Genomic DNA, 12,624 nt, shown 5'->3' with positions numbered 1-12,624 from the left:
AACTGGCCTTCGGATAATTACATAGTGGTCATTCATGCTGATCAGTCTTCACGTGGCGAACATGAGAGGCGTTATAATGCGCCGATGATCAATGAAGTTGCTGTTTTGGTTACTGGTGACCCATGCTCTCCACGAGACATAGTGTTACGGGCACATGATAATACGCTGAAACGCGTAGCTGATACTCATAAATTTTATGATATTTTGCAGTACCCGTTAATTTTCAGTAAAGGTGAGCCAGGATATCATTTCAATATTCCAGACATTAATCCAATAACAAGACAGCCAGTTCCCACTTTTATAATTATAAAGGATTTTTTGTTTGCTATCTACATAACTGTTCCTGAGAACTCAATGGATTTTACAATACTGACATGAAAATTTTAGTCCCACCATTATTAAATTTTCTAAAGAAAAATCTTAAATGTTGATCACCATGAGACTTGTTTATGAATTTCACTCAATTGTAAATGTGAGTTGTGTGATATAGCAAGTCATAGATCAACATTTATTTTTCAGTCATCTGCTACAATATTGCATTACAGTAAACTATAGGCTTGTATATCATTCATAAGCCATAGTCTCTGAGACAGCAGAATTAGTTTATCCTTTTTATTTTTAATTATATTTTGCAAATAAAAGTTTTTCATGAAGTAACAAAATACATACAATTTTAAATGATATTTTCTATATACTGTTGAAAAAATGTGTTTTTCATTATGTTAATTCTGTAAAATTTCTTACAAAATAAGAAATACTTTTTTCATAAATTTTGATGATTTTGTTGAATATTTTACCTAAGTGGAATTTTTTGTAAATCATAAATGGAATTATTAAATTTTCACAAATTAAAGTATGTTTCTATGTTTTATTTTTGTATTTCTAATCAGTTAAATTATAATTTTCCATCAGGCAAGTTAGTTTTATTAATATCACTTTAATTACAATATAACTTACAGCAGTCACTTGGCTCATAACAAAGAAATAAATTATTCCTGCTGGACGTTTGATATAAGGCTATCATTTCCTTTTATAGTAAAGAATCTGAAAAAGAAAACTTTTTTGGGTGAAATAAGTTTAATTAAAGAAATGTAAGTAATTTAAGCTTATAATAAATAATTTGACAACCTGAATGAAAATTCTCAAAAATATTGTATGGCATCAACATGTTAAAAAGAGTTTTTTGTAAAATGTTGAATAATTTGTTTATATTGAAAAGGTACTGTCACGCTGTAAGCCAATTGCTGCTTAGCAATTTGTTTATCTCGATCTCATCCAATCCTGAGACAGTACCATTCATTAAACTCCAACAAGCCAAGTGAGCTGGTAAAGTTATGTTCATACTAAATTGTAAGTAAATGTATCTTTAACTGAATTTGTGCCAGGTACTTGGTTTATGTTCACTCTTTTTATCAAATTTTCTAGTTCATTTGTCTTAGCACTTTCAGAATATTAATTTTACCTTTATATACATAATTTATTTAGTTATTATGTCTTTTTCATTTATACATATATATATTTTAATCCTTGATGATAATTTTTTTTTTTGTTTATAGCAAATAGGGGGTGTCTAATAATAAAGAATTTGATAGAAATAAATAATGGAAATGGTATATTTATTCACCCTGTAATATTGCTGTATATATCGTAAAATTGTAAGCTGTTCTGACCAAGGTTTTACCATGGTCTTTCTTGGTCTAACAGGGTGAATGCTGGAAAAGTTAATTTTCATTTCTATAAAATTAGAATAACTTTTTTCATCATATTAAAGTTAAAAATAAATATTGTTTATATATATATATATATATATATATATATTAATATAAATTAATATTAATTTATATAATTATGTATAAATTACTTGTAATTATTTTTTCATTGCTAACACATAGAGCCTTCTGTTCTGTTATCTACTTTCACTATCAACAATTGTAATCTATCAAACAGTGATTGTTTATGGTAATGATTCACACATGAATACGGACCAAAAATTTGTATTTTATTAAAATTGACTTGATGAATTGATAAAGGATATGGAGAACGTAAATCTTGTACGTAGGTCTTAATGTTACAACATAAAAAGAACTGACTAGTTTGTTTACTTATGTATGAAGCTAGTTGAAGTATTGTGTCTAACTCTTCAGTAATTCAGCTGCAAATAAATGACATGTTAACCTACAAATCTTCAACTTCATTACCTATGCTCAGCCAGCTAGCCCACAATAATAATATTTTTTTTTTTTTGCGAAGGGAGGTGGAAATGTATTTACACATGGAATGTCAGACTCCCGGTGATGGTATTATCCAATCACTATCAGCAGACTACTGAGTAAAATCACCCCCCTTTCTACCTGGACTCGACCCGGAACCGTTTAACACTTTACTTCTGTTCTAGTCCTCCTATACTAGCCTGATCAGGTGCTACATAATTTTCAGGAGTATCCTGGTCAACCTTTTTGGTCCTAAGAATGTTGCCGACAAATCGGGTTACACTTTCCCAGCTGCTCAGATAACGGAGCATCATCGCAACCACATTGTGGTGGCTCAGTGCTTCGAGATCCGCTTCTAGTGTCCCTCGATCTGCCGCCCACCGAGCACATTTGAAAAAGGTGTGCTCAGCGTCGTCCCGTAGACAGGGGCAATAGAGGCAGTCGGGGGACGGCGTCCCCTATGACATGGAGGTAAGCACGGAAGTAACCGTGACCCATTAAAAATTGAGTCATGTAGTACTCCACCTCTCCATGCCACCACTCCGTCCACGGTCTGACCCGAGGGATAAGCCTTGCGGTCCATCATCCTTTGGTCTCATGATCCCAGGTCTCTTGTCATGCGAGGAACGTGTGAGTGCGTTCCTCGTTGGTAATGGTCTTCCGGTCTTCGCCTGCCCGTCGCCTCCTGTAGGTCACCTGGCGCTTCCTTGCCAAAATATCAATGGTTATGACGCCGGCGATCATCATTACTGCAGGTTCGGAGACCGTCCGATACGCGGAAGCGACTCGCAAGGCTGCGGTGCGTTGCACCTGCGCGAGCCGCTTCCGGTTTCTTGCAACACTTAATACCTGGGTCTACACTTCTGACCCGTGTAACAGGATGGAATGCACCGTGGACATCAGCAATTGCCGTCTGCTTGCCTTCGTCCGCCGACATTCGCCATGAGGCGGCTGAGAGCAGTTACGGTTCTCGCAGCTTTGTCGGCGGCTCTCCGAAGCAGCTCAGCAAAGCTGAGTTTCCGGTCAATCATCATACCGAGGTACTTTGCGGCCGGCTTGGTCTCGACAACTTCCACCCCGACCCGCAGGGAGAGAAGGGTGTCGATACACTTCTTCGTTAGAACCACAATCTCCGTTTTGCTGAGGGCTAGAGACAACCCATCGTCGTCCAGCCAGGCACCGACTCTGTGCATGGCTCGGCTGAGCCTCAGTTGGGCGCGCTCCACGTCTCTGTCTGCGACAAGTAGCGCAACGTCGTCAGCGTACCCAACCAAGACAGATTTTACAGGCATCTCCAGCCTCAGCAAGCCATCGTAGACGGCGTTCCAAAGGTCGGGGGAATCGACCTCTGCGCCGCCCCTGACGCGATCGCAGTTCTATGCCAGCCTGCCGCGGTCTCGTAAATGAAACCCCAGTTCCTCAGGTATGGGTCCACCATTCTGAGGAGGTATTGAGACACATGGAACGAATAATAATAATGCTTCGGATAAATCCAACCTCACGTCCGTGCAACAACATCTATGCACACGTCCGGGGTGGGCAACGACATGGTGCTTCGGTTCCTCTACTTATGTCGGCCAACGAGGAAATTGTCTTGCTCAGAAACAACATTTGAAGTACGGGATTGGCGGTCTCGAGCTATCCGAGGTGGTTGCAGTTGTGCTTCTTGGTTTCGCTGTTTGCTGCGGGGTGGGAGGCATGACCGTGCGTGATTTGTTTGCCGACGCTGGATGGTGTGCGGACGGGGAGTGCCTATCCCTCTTCTCGGTTGTGGAGCCGGGTTGAGGGTGGGCTGCTATGAGCTTGCTCTGCCGAAATGCTGTCCAGTGTGAGTCAGTCACTTCGGTCTTTGGCAGGGATTGTCCCATGGGTAAGAGTGTCGGAGCCCTTATTACTACGTGCTAGTCCTGGGATGTCGGTATCGTGGGTGAGAAAGTACCGGACTCCCCGGCCCGGTTTAAATTTGTGGGAGGAGGCTGACTGGGGGAACCCAGGCAGGATCATTGATCCGGGGCACGCCCAACCGTCTCTCCGCCCGCACCTTGTGACATATTGACTGACGACAAATAGGTTTATGGAAACAACAGTTTCCACATCTTCCGTGGCAGAGGGTCCACGTAAAAACCATCGTTCTAGAGATCCTCTTTCTTCGGTAGCGAAGAAGAGGAAAAGCGTTGAGTTTAGTGATAAGGAGGAGTTTATAGTTCTGGAAAGGAAGGATTGAACCATGTTTCGACCTAAGAGCAGAGGTCCTACTCCGAAGTATCTCATAATAAAGAAAAAGGCTGGTGACTTTTCTAAAATCAGCCCCTTCGTGATAGCTCGTGGCATCACTGAAGCAGCTGGAGGACCAGTTAAAGATACAAGGAAAAGTACAATGGGATTATTTGTGGAAACCATTAACGACGTACAGTCTTCTCGGTTATTAAAAGCAAAAAAGATTGGACTTTTCGACGTTGAGTTTGTACTACACGGTACTCTAAATACCTCTAAAGGAGTTTTTATATGCAGGGATTTGCTTAACTACATGGAGGATGAAATTGTTGAAGAACTTTACGGACAATGAGTCATTACGTGTAAACACTCGACGAAACGGAGAAGTTTTACCCTCCGTGTCACACGGATTAACCTTTAACAAACCTAAATATTCGGAGAAAGTAAAGGTAGGATTTCATAGGCTTGATATGCGTCCGTTCATTCCAACACCATTATGGTGTTCCGGATATAAAAAATTCGGACATACTGCTGCGAGATGCACAAGGAAACAGATCTGCAAGTGTGGCAACCCTTTGCACACGGATGATTCGAGCAGGGACCCACCGATCTGTGTAAATTGTAATGGATAACATAGCGCATGATCAAGAAATTGTCCAAAATATAAGGAGGAAATTGCAATACAGGAAGTAAAGACTGTTCAAAAGGTCAGTTATTTCGAAGCCAGAAAAATCGTGCATAGCAGAACGCCAAAGACTACAACTTATACTCAAGTTGCTGTTTCACCTGCAGTCACAGTCAAACATAAGGAGGTGGTAACAGAACTGGTGCCAGTTTTAAGAACTTAGAAGTTTTAATCAGAAGTTAAGAAACCGAACATTTAGGGATTGCAGCCCGAAGTCGTTTAAAACAAAAGCAGGTCTACCAAAGCAACAGCCTCTGAGTTCTCCGATAAAAGAGCCTACAACCAACACAAAGGCGACGCAAAGTCCAATATGAATGAAGGAAACTGAAATGAAAGTTCAGATTGAACCAATACCAACTTCGGGACCCGCGAAAATAGAAATACTTATTTTAGAAAAGGAATATTTAGGGATAAATAAAATGGAGCCTCCGAAATCGCAAAGGCCGTTAGTTGAGAGGGCGAGACAGTAGGCCGCCCCACACACTCTCGCAGTGAGCACGTCCAGTCTTGACTGTGATGCGCTTCTTGCTCTGCCAATGGAGCAGGCAGCAGGAGATTTTCAGCCTGAGAAAATGGGGGTCGATGTCGGATGTACATCGACCCCCCCAATAATCTCTGCAACTCAGAGTTGTCTCAGCAACTCTGCTGCTGACACAGCAGAGTTTGACATGGAGGCCTTCAGGAAAATGGGAAAAGGCAAGAAAAAGGGCTGGCCTAAAAGGAAACCTAGGCGATAAAAGTTAAAAGAGTAAGATCAAGTATCTTAATTAAGATTTTTTAGAAATAAATATTAATTCATTTTTAATTAATATAGATATTTGAGATTGAATACAAGAGTTTTTCGTGTGATGTTAAATGACAAGGGCCCTTTACATCCTTGTCATGTTTTCGCTGAATAAATTTTATTGATGTGTATTTCAATCTACATCGCTGACAAGTTTTATCTTTGAAAGTTATTGACTAAATTTCGTAAGAAATGGATTGAAATATTTTAAAATGACAAGGGCCTTTACACCCTTGTTATGTTGTGTTTTTAGGGTTTTCATTAACCATTGACAAGTCTTATTTAGATTCTCTCTTTTATTTTGACAAGACTAGTTGATCACTATGTCACCTGAGTTTTTGTTTTTTGGGGGAGGAAAAGATATTTTGTATATTGACTATGTTGCTAGAGTTTTCGTACTGGGAGGGTGTAGAATCTGTTTTTTCTTTTTCTTTTTTGTTGTAGAAGGGGCTAATGACCATAGTAGTTGATGCCCCTAAAACTACAATAAAAAAATAATAATGCCCTGAGGTAGATAATCCCCATGTCCGGAACACAACATCTACGTTCCACGTCCAGGGTAGCAACAGCTGCACATACATACATTACATATAACTGGCTAACTGGGCATCAAGTATTTTACTCAGAATGCGTTGTTTGACCTGTCTTTCACCTTCAGGTCACTGAGATAGATTGGTTTTTTGGTTTACTCAGAATGCGTTGTTTGACCTGTCTTTCACCTTCAGGTCACTGAGATAGATTGGTTTTTTGGCCACCTGCAGATCATGGATAATTAAATGATTTGGATATGGACTTATACCAGACTTAGAGCTGGCGATGTGGCAGCCAGGGTCGAAGTTATTGCAGGTGTAACAGAGACCCTTCCGTTGTCCACATGCCACCTGCGATAGCAAGCATGTAGCAATGGTGCCCATATTTGTCAGTGCATGGGAGCTCTGGAAGCTTCAGTGAGTAGGAGCCTGGAGTCAGTGCAGAGATGGCACATCCGCTTTCTGCCAGGACATATGCCAGTTCCACCGGAGTCCCGGATCGGACTTCCAAGGTTAGTAGCTCTGGAGTGGGGGGTGTACCCTGGTGGCTAGCCTTGCTACAGAAGGGATCAACATAAATGGAAAGTCTTGAACAAACAAATGTGGCAGAGGGTGTACGTGAACACCTTTGTTTAGAAACAGCCGATTTGCCACAAGCAAAGCAGAAGCAGAGTAAGGAGACAGAGAAATTAAGGAAAGATGCTAGCAGAATCAGTAGAGACTTGCGGAAAGCTTTGTTTGGCAATAATGTGCCCAAACCAAGATTTTTAGTCATTACTCAGGAGAATGGAAACTTCCAGAAGGTTAGCCCATTCTTAATTGCTAAAGAAGTTACAAATTGTGCTGGTGGTACTGTCAAGGAGATTCGAAAGAACTTTAATGGATATTACGTCGAAACTGTTAACAACAGTCAAGAGTCAAAAAGTTCAGTCTTTAAAGAAGATCTGTGAATTCACAGTATCTGTGCAACCACATAGTACCCTTAACTCATCAAGAGGAGTTGTTGTTTGTTGTGATCTTCTTAATTGTACAGAAGAAGAAATATTGAAAGAAATGTCGAGGAGTGACTCAATGCCGTAGGCTAACTATGAGAAGGAATGGTGAGGTTCTTCCTTCAGCCTTGCATGTATTGACATTCAATAGGCCCAACCTTCCTGAAAAGGTACAAGCTGGCATACATCGGCTTGAAGTATGTGCATTCATCTCGCAGCCTATGTGATGTTTTAAGTGTCAACGTTTCAGACACACTGTGGCCAGATGTGAAGCGCTAGAAATCTGCATATGTGGAATGCAAATACATGTGAGAGATCCATGTAAAGATCCCCCAGTCTGCATTAGCTGCAAAGGGCACCACAACTATCGATCGAGGAACTGCCCAGTGTATAAATTGGAAATGGCTATCCAGGAGGTTAAAACGTTTCAAAAAGTAAGCTACCCTGAAGTGAAGAAAATTGTCAGTCAAAGAACACCATGACTGACAACTACTTATGCGGAAGCAGTTGCTGCCCCTTCATCATCTAAAGTTAATGTGGAGCAATTGCTTACTACAATTGCACCAAGCCTTGCTACAATGATTGAGAGAATCATTGATACTAAGATTGAGTCTAGACAGCAGAAAGAGCCATTAAAACCTCATTCACAGACTGACATGGTTGACACAAAGAACATACCTGCACGGCATAGAGAATCAGTAAAACCTGCAACCATGACACCACCAATCAGTGTATTACATAAAGGGCATGATATATCTGGTAAAGCTAAAAAAATCACACCATCGACAAGTCACAAAGTGAAAGAGGGTGTGACAATAGTATAAGAAAAAGCTGAGAGTAGTGCAATGGAGGTGCAAGTAATCATTGAAAAAGCACCAGACACAGATGATATAGAATCTGTAACCGTAGAACCTCCTAAAGCCCAGAGGACAGTTACGGGGAGGGCGTGTACTTCAGCCGCCCCAAGTATACCTTTAGAATCCACCAGGTTGGTCTAGTGGTTAACGTGTCTTCCCAAATCAGCTGATTTGGAAGTCGAGAGTTACAGCGTTCAAGTCCTAGTAAAGCCAGTTATTTTTACACAGATTTGAATACTAGATCGTGGATACCGGTGTTCTTTGGTGGTTGGGTTTCAATTAACCACACATCTCAGGAATGGTCGAACTGAGAATGTACAAAACTACACTTCATTTACACTCATACATATCATCCTCATTCATCCTGTGAAGAATTATCTAAACGGTTGTTACCGGAGGCTAAACAGGAAAAAAGAGAAGTATACGTTTAGAAATCGACTTGAGTTCGTCAGCCACTGAAAATGTATCACTTGCGAGTTTTGATTCAATAGCAACATTGTTAACTGCACCATCTAAGCTGTGATCACCTGATGTCAGCCACAGAACATCATTGGTATCAGAAAGAGAGGAAGATGCCATGTCCAAGGCCTCAGACACGTTATCATCAGAATTTGAGGCTGTAAGAAGAATGGAAAAAAGGTGCAAGAAAGGATGACCGAAAGAAAAGCCTAGGCATAAAACAAAAAGTTATTGTGATAACTTCAAGAATCCAAATTCATTGTGATTCATTTTTGCATATGTTTTGTTTTTATAAACAAGAAAGATCTCTGTTGTAGTTTAGAAAAATGTGAAAATTTAAGAATTTCTTTTTTCTTTTTTTTGAAGTAGGACGGGGCTAATGACCAAAATAGTCAATGCCTCTAAAAACCTCAAAAAAATAATTAAAAAAATAATAATAATAAAAACTATTGAAAACAAATAAACAGAATTTTAATTATAAATTACAAAATGTATAAAAACCAATCATTCATCTACAGATGAATGTTATAATAAAATATTTATCATAATATACTAGTGGCCCCTTACTGCTCTGCAGCATTATTATTAGTAAGTAATGTTATATATTAAAATCGGCTGAAAACCTAATAGATATGTGGACCCTATCTTCAGCTGTTCTTTCTTATTATTGGTATTTTTTGAGTGTAAATTTATCTATATCCTCCATGCTGGGGATGCCAGGACCTTGAAATAGATCCATTACATCCTTGATGTTATCTGGTGATAGGCTACCAGTGCATTAATTCTCAGGGTTCTGTTTCCTATATAGTGGCAGCATAATAAGCCTAATATCTGAAGTTCCTGTTAGGTATTAGGTACTAAAGTCCCTAATTGGGAAAAAAAAGTTATATATCAATTAGTACTTAAATGAAAAAAAAAATAATTGTCTAATTGGAAATATCTGTTTTTTAAATATAGAGTTATCATTCCTCATTTCAGAATCTCACATTTCACATTTCAGAAATTTCAGAATCACTGTAGACTTAATTTATCTTTTTGGTATTACCACCTTCTTCATTGTTTCTCATGATTAATGTCAAAAAAAAATCCAAGAAAAACATTTAATTCTACATAATAAAAATATACACAAATGTTTGGTAAATGCAATACATATTAGTTGTGTATAATGAACTAAATACCTTTACTTGATTATTATTTCGTAGATATTTTAAGTGAATATATTCAAGAACTTGTATTTTTGGCCTCATATATTTGCAGCCATAAAATGTCATTATAATGGTTTTTTTTTGTAATTATTTTATTTTTATACTTCATTAGGATAAATTTTTTCTACGTAACAGAATAGCATCTGATTATTTTAAAGAAAATCATTTTGAATGGAAAACAGTCCTTTTAAACATGCGCATATTTATTGATACAATAGATAATATAATTATATCCAATTATATTTATAAATGGTACACATACAAGTACATATATAAACAATGTAGACTATTCACTGTTACTGACCTTCAATAGTTATTCTACCAGAACCCATTCTTTTTAAAAAGATTTAATTTATGCTCATAAAAAAAACTAATATTTTCTTTTGACAATCAAAGTAAACAAAATTTAAGCGATGCAAATAAGTAGTTATTTTCTAATAATTCTTATTATTATTTTTCATTATTCTTGCCTCATGTTGTCCAAAAATTGCTGAATTGGAACTGAGTTTGTTTCCTGTTAGGTAGCACAAAAAACTATTAAAAAATACGGTCCTATTACTATTCCTTTGAAAATAAGTACTACAGAAATCTCTCATTATTTTTTTATGCTTAATTATTCTTAATTCTTTTGAATTAAAGCTAGAAAAATGTATAAGAATAATTGCTTCAAAATTCTTGTAAAATATATTAGTACCTATATTTATTAAATTATAAAACATAATCAGATTGTTTAGTGTTATACTATGCAGTTTAAAGCAAGGCAATTATTCACATTTTTATATATGCAATATTTCAATAAGCATACATTAGTTTTGTGTGCATATTTCATTGTAATTTAATATATATTAACATAACACATTATATATAATATATATTAAATTATACAAATAGTTTAATACATATATAAAACAACCCACTGGTTGTTTTTTGTTATTCATCTAAATTTAAGTATTTCTTTAATACTAACTTTACTATCTTTTTTATGATTATTGTTATTATTGCATACATATTTAAATAATAAATATATAATTTTACTCTCAGTGTTATAATTGCTATTTTATTTCTTTTTTAAGATAATTGTAATTTGATTAATATTGCATAATTTATTTCCATTTTTAATGAATTCATAATAAACCTGTAATGTATTTTTGTAATTTTCAGCAATTTGTTTTATATGGGAGTAGTGTACATTACCATGTTCACAATTTTTAATTAATTTCCCCCACTAATACCAATTTGCATATTAAATTATATTAAAAATACCATCAACGTGCATTTCTCATTATCATTTATTAAATGTCATACACTACCTTCCTGCCAGTTATATGTGTGTGTGTGTGTGTGTGTGTGTGTGTGTAACTCTAATTATTTTATCAACTTCATCATTATTTAAATAATTTTTACATTTTTTCTTATTATTATCTTTGGTACTACTTCCATCCTTAAGTTTTATTCCAGTACTAACTTTTTATTGTTTTTTTTAACATTTTCTGTTCTTACGCTGTTTCTAGTATATATCTTTTCTATATATCTATGTGAATTATTAATATTCTTATCAAATTCTTCATAATTAATGGCTTTTATAGTTTTAATGTGATAAATAACAAAACAGAACAGAAAAAATGCCTGATTTTCATACCCTACAAATTTCACATAAATAATCAATAAAAAAATTATCTTTTGTTAATAGAATGTATGTGTGTTTATTTCAGATAATTTTATAAAATGAGCAAATAAATAAGTTATTTCACTGGGAGATAGCTTCAACAGAAGTATTTAACTTTTTGGTTTCCATTGTATCTAATTATTAGAAAGGTGAAATTATATCTCACTGAAGTCTAAATTGTAACTGAAGTAGTCAGCTACCAGTTTTCTGCATCAGTTTTAATGCAAAATTATTTATTTTCTTATATAAACTGATTCTAACACTCATACTTGACCAGAATGCAAGTCTTCCAAATCAAAAGTGGGGATGCTATCACTCTATATGTGTTTAAGGGAATGGTCAAATGGTAAACTATAATTTTGTATTGATAATAAAATAAGCTATATCATTTGCTGTAGAATTCAGTAATGTACAGATATGAAATGCAGTGTTATTTAACAGTATAAAATTTTAAATTACAAACTAAAAACAAAATATTTTTAATAACTTTCTTCAAAACATTTTTACCATTGAAAACATAGTCTTTTTTTTAATAAGTTAGGGGAGATTAATAAGTTTAACATATATTTAGAGTGTGATTCAAAAAGTGTTTTGAACTGTGTCTGTTCATTTAGTATGTTGTTGTTTGTTTATATTTCATAATGTTAAGATATTTTCTTTTTTGAATGTTAAGATTGTTAGTAGTGGTGGATTTGCATCAATGAGATGGTTGGAAAAGGTTGATTTTATGTTGCTGTGCAAGACTTGTAAGTATTCATTGTATATTTTTTGAAACTGCAATCTCTTTGATCAATGTGAAATTAAAAAGTTCATAAGCAATTAAAAAAGTTCAGCTTGTATATTCCAGGGTCATTATATTTGTGCAACACTTTGTTTTGTTTCTTGTTCTGAAGGCCACATTATATTCAGATTTTTTTTTTAATTTGTGAGCAATTTTAGTTTAAAAAAGTGTAATATCTAGAGAAAAAAAAAGGATACTGTAATAGACCAAGAACTCACAGTACTCCTAGAAAAATAAACAT

This window comes from Lycorma delicatula, chromosome 4, assembly GCF_047948215.1.
Source record: "Lycorma delicatula isolate Av1 chromosome 4, ASM4794821v1, whole genome shotgun sequence".
NCBI lineage: Eukaryota > Metazoa > Arthropoda > Insecta > Hemiptera > Fulgoridae > Lycorma > Lycorma delicatula.
Note: the sequence above shows the minus strand (reverse complement) of the source record.